This window comes from Lagopus leucura, unplaced genomic scaffold, assembly GCF_019238085.1.
Source record: "Lagopus leucura isolate 7727_CA_CO unplaced genomic scaffold, USGS_WTPT01 Super-Scaffold_100008, whole genome shotgun sequence".
NCBI lineage: Eukaryota > Metazoa > Chordata > Aves > Galliformes > Phasianidae > Lagopus > Lagopus leucura.
The window spans coordinates 1,888,845-1,902,258 of NW_024962265.1; the positions used below are offsets into that span (position 1 = coordinate 1,888,845).

At 46.3% G+C, this 13,414-nt stretch overlaps 1 protein-coding gene across 1 annotated transcript in view; it reads left to right on the forward strand.

Annotated features, from left to right (window-relative positions):
- Nucleotides 1-630: 630 nt before the first annotated feature.
- LOC122180603 (plexin-A4) overlaps nucleotides 631-13,414 on the forward strand; it is a 155,436-nt gene continuing 142,652 nt past the window's right edge. Inside the window, exon 1 of the mRNA XM_042872344.1 lies at nucleotides 631-729. The gene's annotated coding sequence lies outside the window, so the exon portion shown is untranslated. The remainder of the gene's footprint in view (nucleotides 730-13,414) is intronic.

Below are 13,414 nucleotides of genomic sequence, written 5' to 3' on the forward strand. Positions count from 1 at the left end.
TAACCACAGTATAGGAGAGCATGGAGATCTAGTTTCACTACCACAGAAGTTAACACGTTTAATTTCCCTGAGGTGCCTTGTCACCACAGTTTGCACCCAGGCCTGCCTGATTTGCTGAATCCCCGTGAAAATGTGCATGTAAGGTGAAAAGTGAGAGACCACGTAAAGAGGTCTGGATGTCAGGAAAAACTTCTCCAAAGGAGTGGTCAGGCACTGAAGCAGGCTTCCCAGTGAGGTGGTTGAGTCACCATCCCTGGAGATGTTCAGGAAAAGTGGAGATGTGCTGAGGAACTTGGTTTAGTGGGCAATATTGGTGGTAGGTGGATGGTTGGATTAGGTGATTTTAGAGGTCTTTTCCAACGTTAGTGACTGTATGATTCTATGATTCTGAGAGATCATGATCACAGAGGAGATGCTGATCTAAACAGGATTTTCACCATGTTGAAATTTAGAGTAATCTGCAGCCATATCTGCATCTGTCTTAGCCCTGCTAAGCTCAGCAGAGATGTCCTTTCAGATGATGAGCACCAGGGAAAAAGGAGAAGAAGGGTGGCACCTCTGCCAAGTCATTAAGGCCATTGCAGTGCCCTATGAAAATCCTAATAATTTGTCCCCTTTCCTCCTGCAGCTCACCCGGGTGCCCGTGGAGTCCTGCAGTCAATACGAGACCTGCAGCGAGTGCTTGGGCTCAGGAGACCCTCACTGTGGGTGGTGTGTGCTTCACAACACGTAAGTACCTGCTGGTGTTTGTCACCATCCCAGCCCTCCTTCATGCCCAGCCAATCTCCCTCTCCAACCATGGTAGCAGCAGTAAAGAGCTGTTTTGGTCCCTAGCTTAGCCAGATGAACTCAGATGTCACCCAGGCAACTCCAGTTGGGATTCTGGGATTTGAAGGGGGAGTCTTTGCTTAATCAAGAAACATTTTTTAGCTGAAAATGGAAGAGAAAGGTCAGTAGAGACCCATCAGATCTCCTCAATTTCCACATTCATAGTGTGCTGGCTGCACAGGAAAATACCCATCCACTCTGATGTGTGTTGAATCAAGCCCTCCAACTGCTTCTCTCTGTGTGACAAATACTTTCTTGTTTCCATATTATGGCAGTTAGGCCCTAGCTAACAGCCAGACTGGAACTTATCTCAGCACCTGCAACTTTCCACTATGAGGCTGAACCTCTTTCACATTCGTCATAATCTCCAGTGCTTTTAGATGGGAATCAGTTCTCTCAGAACACCCAAGGATCTGATCCAAGTTAGATTTCAAGGGGAGAGATAAGTTTCCAACGTCACTGTGGAATTATGTTAATCCTGAAGTCGAGCATTTCTCTTCTGTAGGTCATCTCAGCTGTGCTGGCCCTGCCCATTTGGCTTATCAAGCCATGATGTTGAGCAGAGTTGTCTGTATCCACATCCTTGGGCTTCTCTGCAACAGGCCAAGAAGAGCCCTCCTTTCACTGTTACACTATTCTGCAGTGCTGCCGTCTTCAGTGCCTCCCAAAGAGCAATGTATCCAAGCATCCTCAGGATGGGGAGATTAACTAATTGGCTTTGTTTTCTGTAGACCTTCTTAATGATGTTATTGATCTTGAAGTTCCCTCTCTGCAGCCTTCAGTGCCAGTGATCTCCTCTTCCAGAGAGCCCTCTGCCAAAGCCGTGCAAAAGGAGGTGTCAGGTTGGCTGAGCTCCTGGCTCTGAGTGGCAGAGTGGTCTCATTTGCCAAGAACCTCTCGGCAGAGACAGTGGCTAGAAAGTGCACTGGATCTGTCTAACCAAATGTCTCCAGCTGAGCATTGCTCTGCAGGGTGCTGTCACTCCAAGTCTCAGCATCCTTGGCAGCGATGGATGGTTATTCTGATGAACTCTGTTATTGCAGTGTCTGTTTTTTCCTCTGAGTTTACCTCACAACTTTTCCTCTTGCACTGCAAACTCTACCTGTGGAGATAGTGATGCAGTTGGAAAGATCCTTTTCTCTACCTCTCCTTTCTGAAGCAGACAAAAAAGGAACAAACTTGTACTATATCCCAACCTTCTGCAGATGCTCTTTGTCATCTATGACCCTCAGTCAAAACAGTGACAGTCTGCTTAATTTAAGATAATTCCTAGGTGACCCAGCTCCAAACTTCTCTCTGGTTTTGGGATAATTTCAAGGGATCCTTGGCAAACTAATCCTGAACTGTGACCTTATTCTTCATTCTCTGTGCCACTGACCTGAGGATATTTTCAACTGATATATAGCTCTATAGTATGTTTCCATTTCATATCTTGCATCCATCCTATGGAGCATTACATGTTGCTAATAGAAGAGCAGTACAGACTGTATGCAAGCATGAATTTGGCCATTGATTGTACTGTAACAATCAATGCTAGATATTTCATCTCTTACCATCCAGGGTCAGTGGCAACAAGCAATCAATACACCCAACAGTAAATTCCCAAAAGGAGAGAAAAGGGGCAGAGACAACTGCAGATTGCCCAGCAATTCATTGTGAAAGAGTGACAGAAATGTTGTTGCTGGTGATAAGTGAGAATGGCAGCCTTGACTGTACTAGGACAAGAAATCTTCATGCAAACTCAGTCCTTCAAGCAGAAATTTGTCCCCAGAGTCACCCTGATCTGGGTGACAGCAAGGTCCTCAAGACCTCTTCCATTTGGTCACTTCTGCTTTTTTATTTATAAAACAGTGGCAAGGTCATTGAGATCCCTGTGGATTTTTCTGAAGCAATTGGAAAGCAAATGTTTCAGCCCCATTCCTATCTTTTCCTTCCCCTTTCTTTCCCTTGCAGATAAGAAATCCTATTTCCAGCTCAAGTATGGCAGGGGTTTTCAGTTCAGTCTTGTGTTCCTCTCTGGGCCTAAGTTTTTTTCAGTCCTTCTTGATATCCCTAAGAGCAGAGGAGCCATCTGCATCCCATTCAGCAATGTTTAGATGTGCATGACATTCATTGCAACAGTGCCGTAACATTGAGGCCATTAATAGCTCTTATTTTTGCACCTCAAAACCCCTCAAGATTCATTAACAGACTTTTCCTCATATGTGGTGCTTGGTCAGCAAATCCTGAAGAAGGATTTCTGGGGAGGTCTGCCTTAATATTCCCCCTCATGTGTGCTGACCCTTCTCTTTTTCCTCCTAAGAGGAATTTCAGGGCTTGGCTGAATCTAGTTCTGCTGATGTGGGGACTGCTTTTGGGAAAGGCTGAAAGAGGCATATAGGCTGTCCAAGACCTGGGACAGAATGGGACTGGAAATCAGATATCCTGTAGGCAAGGCCATCCATTTCACACTTCTTTCCCCTCCAGTATAAACCATCAGGAGAAACACTGGTGGGCTGGGAAATGACTGAAAACTGTAAGGCAAGCACAACATCTGTCATTTTATTTCTCCCGTATGGGTCACTCGTACTTTGGGATTCACACTTTAAGGGCTGATGCAGACTCTTTTCCCCAGATGCCCATTTCCAAACACATAAGAGGTCTGGGGACACCTGGGGACAGGTCTGCACCCAGTATCTCACGGCAGAGCTGGGCTGTCTGTGCAAAGGGCTGCGTGCCAGGGCTCAGGAATTGATTTCCTCAGCTCTGCCGTCCTAACCTTACACTCAGAAACTTGAGTCCACTGTGAGAGAAAGAGACAGACAGACCCACAGACGGCTGCAGGAGAGAGGAGGGGGGCATTGATTGGCTCCTGCCTTGATAATAGGAGAGCTAATATAGAGCAGGTTACCGGAGCTTTTCATCTCAGTATCTTTAGTCTCAATCTTGTCCCCCCTCCTCCCTTTCCCTGTTATAGCTCAGCTCCCCTCCTGGTCTCTGTTCAGGACTCTTTAGGCGGCAATGAATCATTTAGTTGGTGTAAATTGAAAATGTGGCACTCAGTTGCTGCATGGGTCTCCAGGGGAGGGTGAGGGGGCCAGGGTGGGAACTGGAGGGAGGGGAGGGCGGTTGAGGAACAAGGCTGAAAAGCTAATAGCTGGCATGGAGTTGTGTGGTGCCTGGTCACAAGGTCACAACAATGTCACTAGCCTGAATAGTAGGCTGCAGAGAGGGACAAGAGCAGGGCAGTCTTCCCTAAGCCTGACATGAAGTGCAGCATCCTCTGGTCTTACTGGGTGTCCAAAGACACCATTCAATATTCAAGCGCTTGTGAGTCTCCATCTGTGTCCAAACCCTCCTCTGACTCCTTCCCCCATCACACAGGGGCTGAGTGGGGAGGCTCTTAGCCCCCAAGATGGGACAAAGCCTTCTGCAGCTGATGGAGCCCTCATTATCCCTTTGTGATCTACCACCAGCACCAGAGCAGACATAAACAAGTGCTATTCCATATGTTCATGGTGACCACACAAGTTTCAGCCCTATGTGAAGCCTCTGTGTCATACTTAACACCCTAGCTGCCCCCAAAAATGGATATTTGAGATGAAAAGGCAGCAGCAGTCTTGCAAGGAGAGAGAATGCTTTACAAAGGGGGAAGGCACTGACCTTGCTGGGTGAAGAAGGAACCTGTCCCAGACTCTGTCCTTTTAACCGCCCCTTTTAAATTTTGGTCATGCTGTCTCATTTCATCCTCTAATTTTGGGATAGAGAATCAAGGAGCATGCACAAGCTGTCCTTAAGGGAGGATGTAACCCCCAGGCACCAGCCACCTTCTGCTCTGGGATTTGCCCTTGCTGCTAAGGGGACTCCTTGGCCAGCTGATTATTAGCTGCAGACATACAGGAAAATGATCCCAAGTTCAGGGAGGATTTGTGCTATTTCACAACTTTTTATTTCCAACTTCTTTTTAATAAGAAATATTTTTAAAGCCATTTTAGAAGAGGAGTACAATTAGTAATTGGAGAATAATTCATTTATACCTCAGTCAATCTTATTCTGGATTTTTATTCCAGGAGAGAGCAGATCTGGGGTTTGGCTCTGTTATCCACACTTCTCTGCTGTCCTTTATGCGTCCTTTTGACACCCAAAAACAGTTAGGGAACCAAGCTGTCTCCATTGGCTTTGTACCCCAATTGTGCCCCAGCTGAAGAATGGATGGCAGGAGATTCCTCTACTTCTGAACTGTGGGATTAGGATGGCATGGTTCCCTGTAGTCATCCTCACCTCATGAATGAAGTGATACCAGAGAGTTTTGACATGTGGATTTTACCAACCACCTTCCTGGATGCCTTTGGTGGATTCTAGGTTGGCTGACTCCAACAACATTTATTAGACTGATCTGACCGCATATTAACTACGTAACTGTGGCAGAGGTGGTGGTGTTTATGAAGCCAAATGAGGGTTTTTTGGTTTCTCCCACAAAAAATAAGCCCTGTTTGGAAGGGCTTTATGCTGTCATCTGGCAATAGAAATATACATCGGTATCTGAGCAATATGCCCTCTGTGCCCTTCTACTCTCCTGCTCTTTCCCAGATTCCTTGTAGCTGAAAGGTGCTTCTGTACACAGAAATTACCATGCTTATTCCTGACATGATATGGAAGAAAATGACACCCAAAAAACTGGTTTTCTAGTGGAGGAGGAGGGAGGTTTGTAATCGCTCCTCAGTCTCACTGCCTGACCAGGGAAAAAAAACGTTATGAAGTGCAGCTCCCACTGTCTCGTCTCAGCTGGTAACTCGATGCAATGCTGCTTGCAGAGGCTCATTGATCGTCCCTGGCTTTAACTTTCTTGGTCAAAGTCTTCTGAATCACTAGAGAGGCTCAGGTAACCTAAGCCGCCTATAGATGCTGCAATAAGACCTTTTTTGAAGGGTCTTTTTCTTGCTTGACTATGACTGACTTTCAGGGTGAGATTGTTTCTTTTGCCCCTTCCCCTCCTTTCTTTTCATTTCCAGTCTTTCCCTTCAATTCTGCAGGGGAAGGAATATTTCCTAATTGCTACAGAGGGGCACTGGGATCCAGGAGGGCAGGAGGCTGGAATATTGTACTCAGTCCTGTGCCATCATGAACTCTAAACAATAGTGGTGGAAGTGTAATTTACTGATTCCTGCAAGACCTTGTGATCTTACAGGCTCTCAGCTTCCACTGTAAGAAACCAGGATCTGAGCCATATTCTCCTATTCTGCTGTTTTGTCCTAAGTTGTGAAATGGAGTGCCAACTCCATTTAAGTGCTTTGCATTTACCTGGCGTGATGAGGAAGTCTTGGCTTCCTCCCATGGCTGGGACCTTTTCTACATAGCAAAAGATTTCTGTCTCCTTTCCTGTTTGAACATCATTTTGACATAGGCCAGTTCTGGGAATCAAAGGTCAGTTGTCAATTGTGTCCTAGGCACATGAGGAGCAAATGATTTCCAATTTAAATCCTGCATTGCCTTGGCAACCTGTAACCAGCTGGGCTGATTTTCCAGATCATAGGGAATCTCAGAGCTGTTGCAAATGTTTGGCATCCCTGTGTATCTGAGATATCTGGGGACATTTATCATTTAGAAGTTGGATTTGATGATCCTTATGCATCCCTTCCAATTTTGGATGTTCTATGATCACTGGAACAGGAGAGTGCCAGGTATGTGCTGTTATTATGTGATGGGGAAAAAGAATAAGTGAAGTGGAAAAAATAATAGCAAGAAATCCAGAATCTTTCATTCTGTTTCATAGTCTCCAATCAGCAGCATTAGCAGTGGTGCAGCCATCGATGTTGCTCACTGGTGGCAAGAGCAGGAACGAACCAGATGCTGATGTACATTATCTCCATACTCCTCTTGGTTAGACTCCTCTTCAGTCACAGCTGGCATGCAGACAGCACTGCACATGGCCTGTGAGCCTCTCCATCTGATAGCAAGGGGAAATGGAGTCATCTGCCCGCAATCGGCCTTGGCACAGAGTGATTCCCACTTCTTCTCAGGTAGTTATCGAAACTGGAGATGGCGTTTCAGCCTGTGCACAGAGGGAAGCACACAGCAGGGGGGCTCTGTAGAGTGGCAGTGTCCCATTAAGCATTCTACATTGAGCCTAGATAATCTTTAGTCTGTCTGCTGAGGTATAGCTAAAGTACCCATCATTTCACACCTGGGCATTGCCTCCCCTTTAGTACAGATGAAATAGTCCCAAATGTGACAGCTCTCCAATGGCCTTTTGAAATGAGATCAGGGCTCTTAGTTCCTGCAAGAGGAAATTCTTGGGATAGGGAGCATGTCTATTGATTGCAATAAAGCCCCGAGTGAAACAGAGGCTCCTGGGAATCCCAATTACTACAGATGGGTGATGACATTAAACAAATGACTCTGAACCATCCCTGTGCATCTGAGCATAACAGGTGATCACCAGTCCTGGAGAGCTGACCTATCTCTGTATCTCCTTACATCCCTCTATGCAGCAGAGCAGGCATCCTTCCATTCCTTAGATGCCATTCTGTCCTTTTTGGGAGCACTTTTGTTGTCCTGGTCTACCTAGCAGTGCAGGACAGAGTTGTGCCCTTCACAGACTGATTATCTTGGTGGATGTGCTTGCCTCAAGCAATTCAGAGACAGCACTGGGCACTGTGGACTGTAAGATGCAGGCATGTGGTAAATGTGTTTTGTTAACAACTTTCTTCCTTGATTAGCTTATTTTGCTAGAGGGCAGTAGGGAGGAATGGGAAGATAATTAGTTTGTGAAACGGGTTCCAGCAAAAGATTTCTGCTGATGAAGCCTTGTGTGTCAGGTGTCCTACTTGGGGTTTGTCTCCACCACAGAAATATTAGATGCTCAGGTTTAGTACTGCAGAAAATTTGGCCTTTGCACAGGAAGATCTCTTGTGTTTCTTCTCCTCTGAAGTGAAACATGGCTGCATGGTCTGTCACGGGCTAGGAGGAAAGTCTCATGCCAGGGCAAACAGTAAGAAAATTATAATGGTACCCAGTGGTACCTGGAGACCTCCTTCTAGAGGATCTCCTGTATGCAGAATCCTTGACAGGGGATGCATCCTCATTATCTCAGCACCAGCCTTCCTCTGATATACAACACACCAGTGCAAGCCGCAGCTGTACGTCTCACAGCACACAGCTAGAGTAATAGACAGAGAGGGAGCAAGGATAGGGGAAAGCTGTATGACCTACCTGCACAGCTTTTATTTTCATATCTTAGAATTGTGGAATCATAAAATATCCGAAGTTGAAAGGGACCCATAAGAATTAATGTGTCCAGCTCTTGACTCCACACAGGATCACCTAAAAATGAGACCAAATATCAGACAAGATGTGTAGTAGAGATGAAATGGAAGCTAGTCCTGAGATGGACATCTCAGTGACATTGGATTCCAATGTGTGAGCAGCAAAATGAAGCCAAACATCAGCTCAGAGTGTTCTCTCCTCATGTTCTTTGAATGTGGTCAAAACCTGGGTCTGGTTTCTCTGAATTTTCAAGTCCTCTAGGGTTTTAATTTGCAATAAAGCATGGCTAGACTTTGTTCAAGGTTGTGCCATTCTCTGGTGTGGATTTGGTGACTGCTTGATATATGGCTGGCTCAGTAAACTCATTCTCAGTCACTGGGTTTTTGTAGGGAACTGCCATCTGTCTTGCTGTCAGATGCTCCCTGCTGCGTCTGCAGCCCACGATCTGCCAGTGAGGGAAAATGGCATGCCACATGAGTTGTCCCCAGGGTGGGGGCATGTTTGCCTTCCGCTGTTTCTTCTGTGACATTTCATCATCCTCAACCTGTGATAGATCTCAGAGGGGAATTGGATGTGGAAGAGGCACGTGCCAGGAAGCTCTCCTTGATGAGGAGAGCATGGAAAATCTTTATCTGTTTATCTGGACATGCATTCTCCATGAGTCTGCCCATAAACACTCCTTCACTCGTTATCTTCTGTCACTCCCACATTCAGTGACATGCCAACAAGTGTCCTATGCAACCTACTCTAGGGAGCTTTCTTCAGCAGGGGGATTGGACATGGTGATCCCCACAGGTCCCTTCAACTCCTGTGATTCTGTGAAATATTCCCTGTTTCCCATCAACATGCATGTCGTCAGCCCCTAATTTTCCCTATTGCAGTCATTCACCCAAGCAGAGATGTAGAGGCTGATCCTTTGCCAGTTGGCTTCTGTACCAGGGATATTTTATCACCACTCCCTGAAGCACCATGGTCCTGGATATAGAGGTTTCTGAAGCTCCAGAGGCTGAAGCTAATTATCTCCTTCTGCTCTTGGGTCTTTTGTTTTAGTAGGGAGATCTTCATTGCTTTGCTATGAACATAGTCTCTTTTTCCTTCCCCCAGCAATATACATATTTTTTTAATTTACTGAGTGGAACTGACCAAGTCATCATCTTCTTTTCCTGAATATCTTTTCTTCCATCACTTTCCATCTCACACTTCCCCTTCAGAAGCTTTTGAACAGAATAACATCAAAATTGGAGACCATCAACGAAAGCAGACAGGTGTTTTAATTCCATGTCTACTGACCATGAATTACAGAAGCCAGACAACAGCCTGATCTCTGACCTTATGGGGGTAATGTAGAAGTCCCTCTCTGATGTATAACAAAACACTCAAATCTTGCCAATGGACCATGCCAATCCTTGCCATAGTTGTATGTGACACAGTGCTATGGTTCTCTGCAGGGCTCAAAAGCACAGATCAGCCACTCAGAAGAGCATTGGAGCAGACTGCCCAGGGAGGTGGTGGAGTCTCCTTCTCTGGAGATGTTCAAGACCTGCCTGGATGCCTGCCTGGGCGACCTGCTGTAGGGAACCTGCTTTGGCAGGGAGGTTGGACACGATGATCTCTGGAGGTCCCTTCCAACCCCTACAATTCTGTGATTCTGTGATTCTATGTAAAGAGCAGGAAAACAAAACCGTAGTGACGTGACTTAGGTTGTGTAACAGATGAGTGGTAGATCTGGAGATAGAGCCACATTTCTTGCCTTCCATTCCGATGACTGATAGATTAGGCCACAATAATTTATTTCAGAGGTAATGAGAAGTCTTAATAGTTTTATCATTTTAAGTCTTAATAATAAACCCTAGAGCCAGAGTTAAACTAAGTTGGCTGAAATGTTGAGATGTAAGAAACCAGGTGATACAAAAAACATGCTTTCTTCCCATTCGTCTTCAATTCACACTGAAGACATATGGACTGTGAAAGATTTTGCATGATTTTGGACAAGTTTATTAGAAGGATGTTTATAGCTTGCTTTCTTATCAGAAAAAATTCTGATTCTTGAGCAAGAGGACTTCTAACCTAATAAACACCAGTGTAACTCACAGGTGTTTATTGACAATGGGGGAGTAGCCTCCTGGGAGTACTGGTTTCTCCTACCACTTTTTGGAAAATTGCATTTAAAAATGTCTAATTTATAGTGACTCCCATCCTTGATTTCCATCTGGTTTAGCCACTTGTTTGTAAGAGAGGAATAGCAGCTCTTCTCTCCCTTCTAGGAGGATGAGGTCCAAAGCATTAGAGCACTTTGGACTATGAATACAGTTCACCAAAGTCCTACAAGAAGCAAGACGTGGTGATGGAAGGCTCCCAGACAGTGCTGGCTATAAAGCATGACCGGATTAATTTCATCTCATCAGTGGCTGAGTAAATTTGGAGTTCATTTAATTAAAACAGAAGATCAGGCATGGCCAGGTGCTCAATGCGCTGAACATAACCAAATCACCCCATGTCCTTCTGTGGCTGTTAGAGCAGAGATGGCATCAGAAGGGTTAAGGCAGACAGGACAGAGAGGAATGGAGCAAAACCCCCTGTGTTCTGCTTTTCCCTCCCATATCTCATTCCCAGGGCCTCCTGCCCCTCTGCCCCAGGCACAAGAGCAGATCTACATTTTAATTGAGACACCTTATGAAAATTATCTCAATCTAGCTCACTCATGCCTGGGAGGCTTCTCCCTTGTTAGCTCAGTGCTGATGCTGAGTGAGTTTGGGGGCTGAGGGTGTTTGCCATGTGGCTGTTTCTCTCCTCTTTTCAGCCGTGCTTCATTCCTAGGTTTAAGGAGCATGGCACAGAGTTGGAGAAGAGCAGAAAATGGCAGGATATTGTTTAGATCTTCACCCCCCTCTTGTAAAAAGCAGTGGAATGCAAATCCCAAAGCCATGCTGCGCACCAAACTATGCAGCAGGTATTGCAGTGCATGGCAGCAGTTGGGTCCTGACTCTTGAGTATTTGCTTCCCTGGGGATGGGTTCTGCAGGGATGGCTGACCACTGTTGCATTGCTGCAGCATTCTCTCTCCCTCTGCACCTCTATAGCAGGAATGAAAAAAAAAACCAAACCAGATGCTTCAGATGCTTGCCTGCAGGATGATGGAGAAAGGAACCAGGTGAAATGAGTCTTTAGCCTCTTGCTTGTGTCAATGAGTTCCCACTCTGATGGCTCAGGAACAAGGTGAAGAGATGATCACAGGAAAACCAGGCATTTTACAGTTTGTTGCAGAAGGAGATTCAAGTAGTTCGTACTTGTGTCCTGTCCTGATAACAGGTTCTTAAGCATTCTTAGGGCATGCTGCTCTGTGTCCTGCCCTTTCCATATCACTCCCTGGTGATTTTATAATCAGTCAAGCTGAACTTCAGTGTTTTCTTCACCTTAGACCCTCAAAAGAGACCGAGACCTTCACCAGGAAGAGGTGTGAGTTCTGTTTGCAGATTTTTTCAGTGGCAGCAGTGAGAGGAGCCCCCGTGAACTGTCCTTTCCTTTGACACCCTGTGAGCTGGAGACAGATTGCCAGACACGTCCTGCCTCCAACGGCTGCTGGGAAGGGATGTTTTAACCAGCCAGCCCTGCCAAATGAGCACTGGCTTATTTAGTGCAGGGCAAAGGGGCAGGATTTCAGTTCAGATAACGCTTTCCTCTTTTGTCTGCTCCTGCTCTCTTCGAGCATTGCTTGGCCTGATAAGGCACTATCAGAGCATCTCTGTTGGAGCCACCACTAAGATGTGGCTGGGCTAGAGGTGGCTTTTCCCAACTCCTTGCAGGCTTCCCTGGCCCACTTCCACCCAGAGCCCCTGAAGAGCCAGCCAGTTAATAATGGTAGTAGGATGATGTTGGGAGGGCTGCCAAGAGCTTTAGCTCCATTCTGTTCTCAGGGAGAAACTGCAAACATGGACCAGAGTGAATTGGTCTGATCCCCTCTTCTTTTTCACCCTGTCCTGAAAACAACCCCGCGGCTGACTTTCTGATCTAACTTTCTAATCTAGTGGCCACCCTTAGCAAGTTTGCCGATGATACGAAGTTGGGAGGATTGGCTGACACACCTGAAGGCTGTGCTGCCATTCAGAGAGACCTGGACAGGCCAGAGAGCTGGGCAGTAAGAAACCAGATGAGGTTTAACAAAAGCAAGTATAGAGTCTTGCATCTAGAGAGGAATAATTGCATGCACCGGTACAGGTTGGGGGATGGGCTGCTGGAGAGGAGCTCTGCAGAGAGGGACCTGGGTGTCCTGGTGGATGACAGGTTGGCCATGAGCCAGCAGTGTGCCCTTGTGGCCAAAAAGGCCAATGGCATCCTGGGGTGCATTAAAAAGAGCGTGGCCAGCAGGTCAAAGGAGGTGATCCTCCCCCTCTACTCTGCCCTGGTAAGGCCTCATCTGGAGTACTGCGTCCAGTTCTGGGCTCCCCAGTACAAAAAAGACAGGGATCTCTTGGAAAGAGTCCAGCGGAGGGCCACAAAGATGGTGAGGGGCCTGGAGCATCTCTGCTATGAGGAAAGGCTGAGTGAACTGGGTCTGTTCAGCCTTGAGAAAAGAAGACTGAGAGGGAACCTGATCCAGGTCTATAAGTATCTAAGGTGTGGGGGGCAGAATGGTGAGGCCAGACTCTTTTCAGCAGTGTGTGGAGACAGGACAAGGGGAAACAGCTGGAAACTGCAGCATGGGAAGTTCTGCACAAATGTGCACAAGAACTTCTTTACAGTGAGGTGACGGAGCACTGGAACAGGCTGCCCAGGGAGGTGGTGGAGTCTCCTTCTCTGGAGATGTTCAAGACCTGCCTGGATGCCTACCTGTGCGACCTGCTGTAGGGAACCTGCTTTGGCAGGGGGGTTGGACTCGATGATCTCAGGAGGTCCCTTCCAACCCCTACGATTCTGTGATTCTGTGTAATCCTGAAAACAAGCTTGCAACTAACTTTCAGATTATAAGTAACCCAGAAAGTGAAATGATTTTTCCATCTTAATTCTGTTGATTCATAAAATTTCTTTTCAGGTATCTGAATGCTGCAGCCTTTCTGGTTAGGGGCTAGGATATACTTAGATATAAACATGATTTTCTGAACATTAGGGGGTTAATTCGTATAGGTATTGCTATTGAGTGTTTGCTCACAGTTCCCCCCTCTGCTTTCAAGGACCAGAGGCAAAAATAAATGGGCCCTTCCAGCTTCAGCTGATGGAAGATCTGCAGGTGGTGGGAAGAACGTAAGGAGAGGAGACCCATAAGCATAAGTTCGTATGGCCAATTGACAAAATATCATTCAGCTGCCTCTTGAGCTGTTCAGGAGCATATCAGTTCCACTATTCAG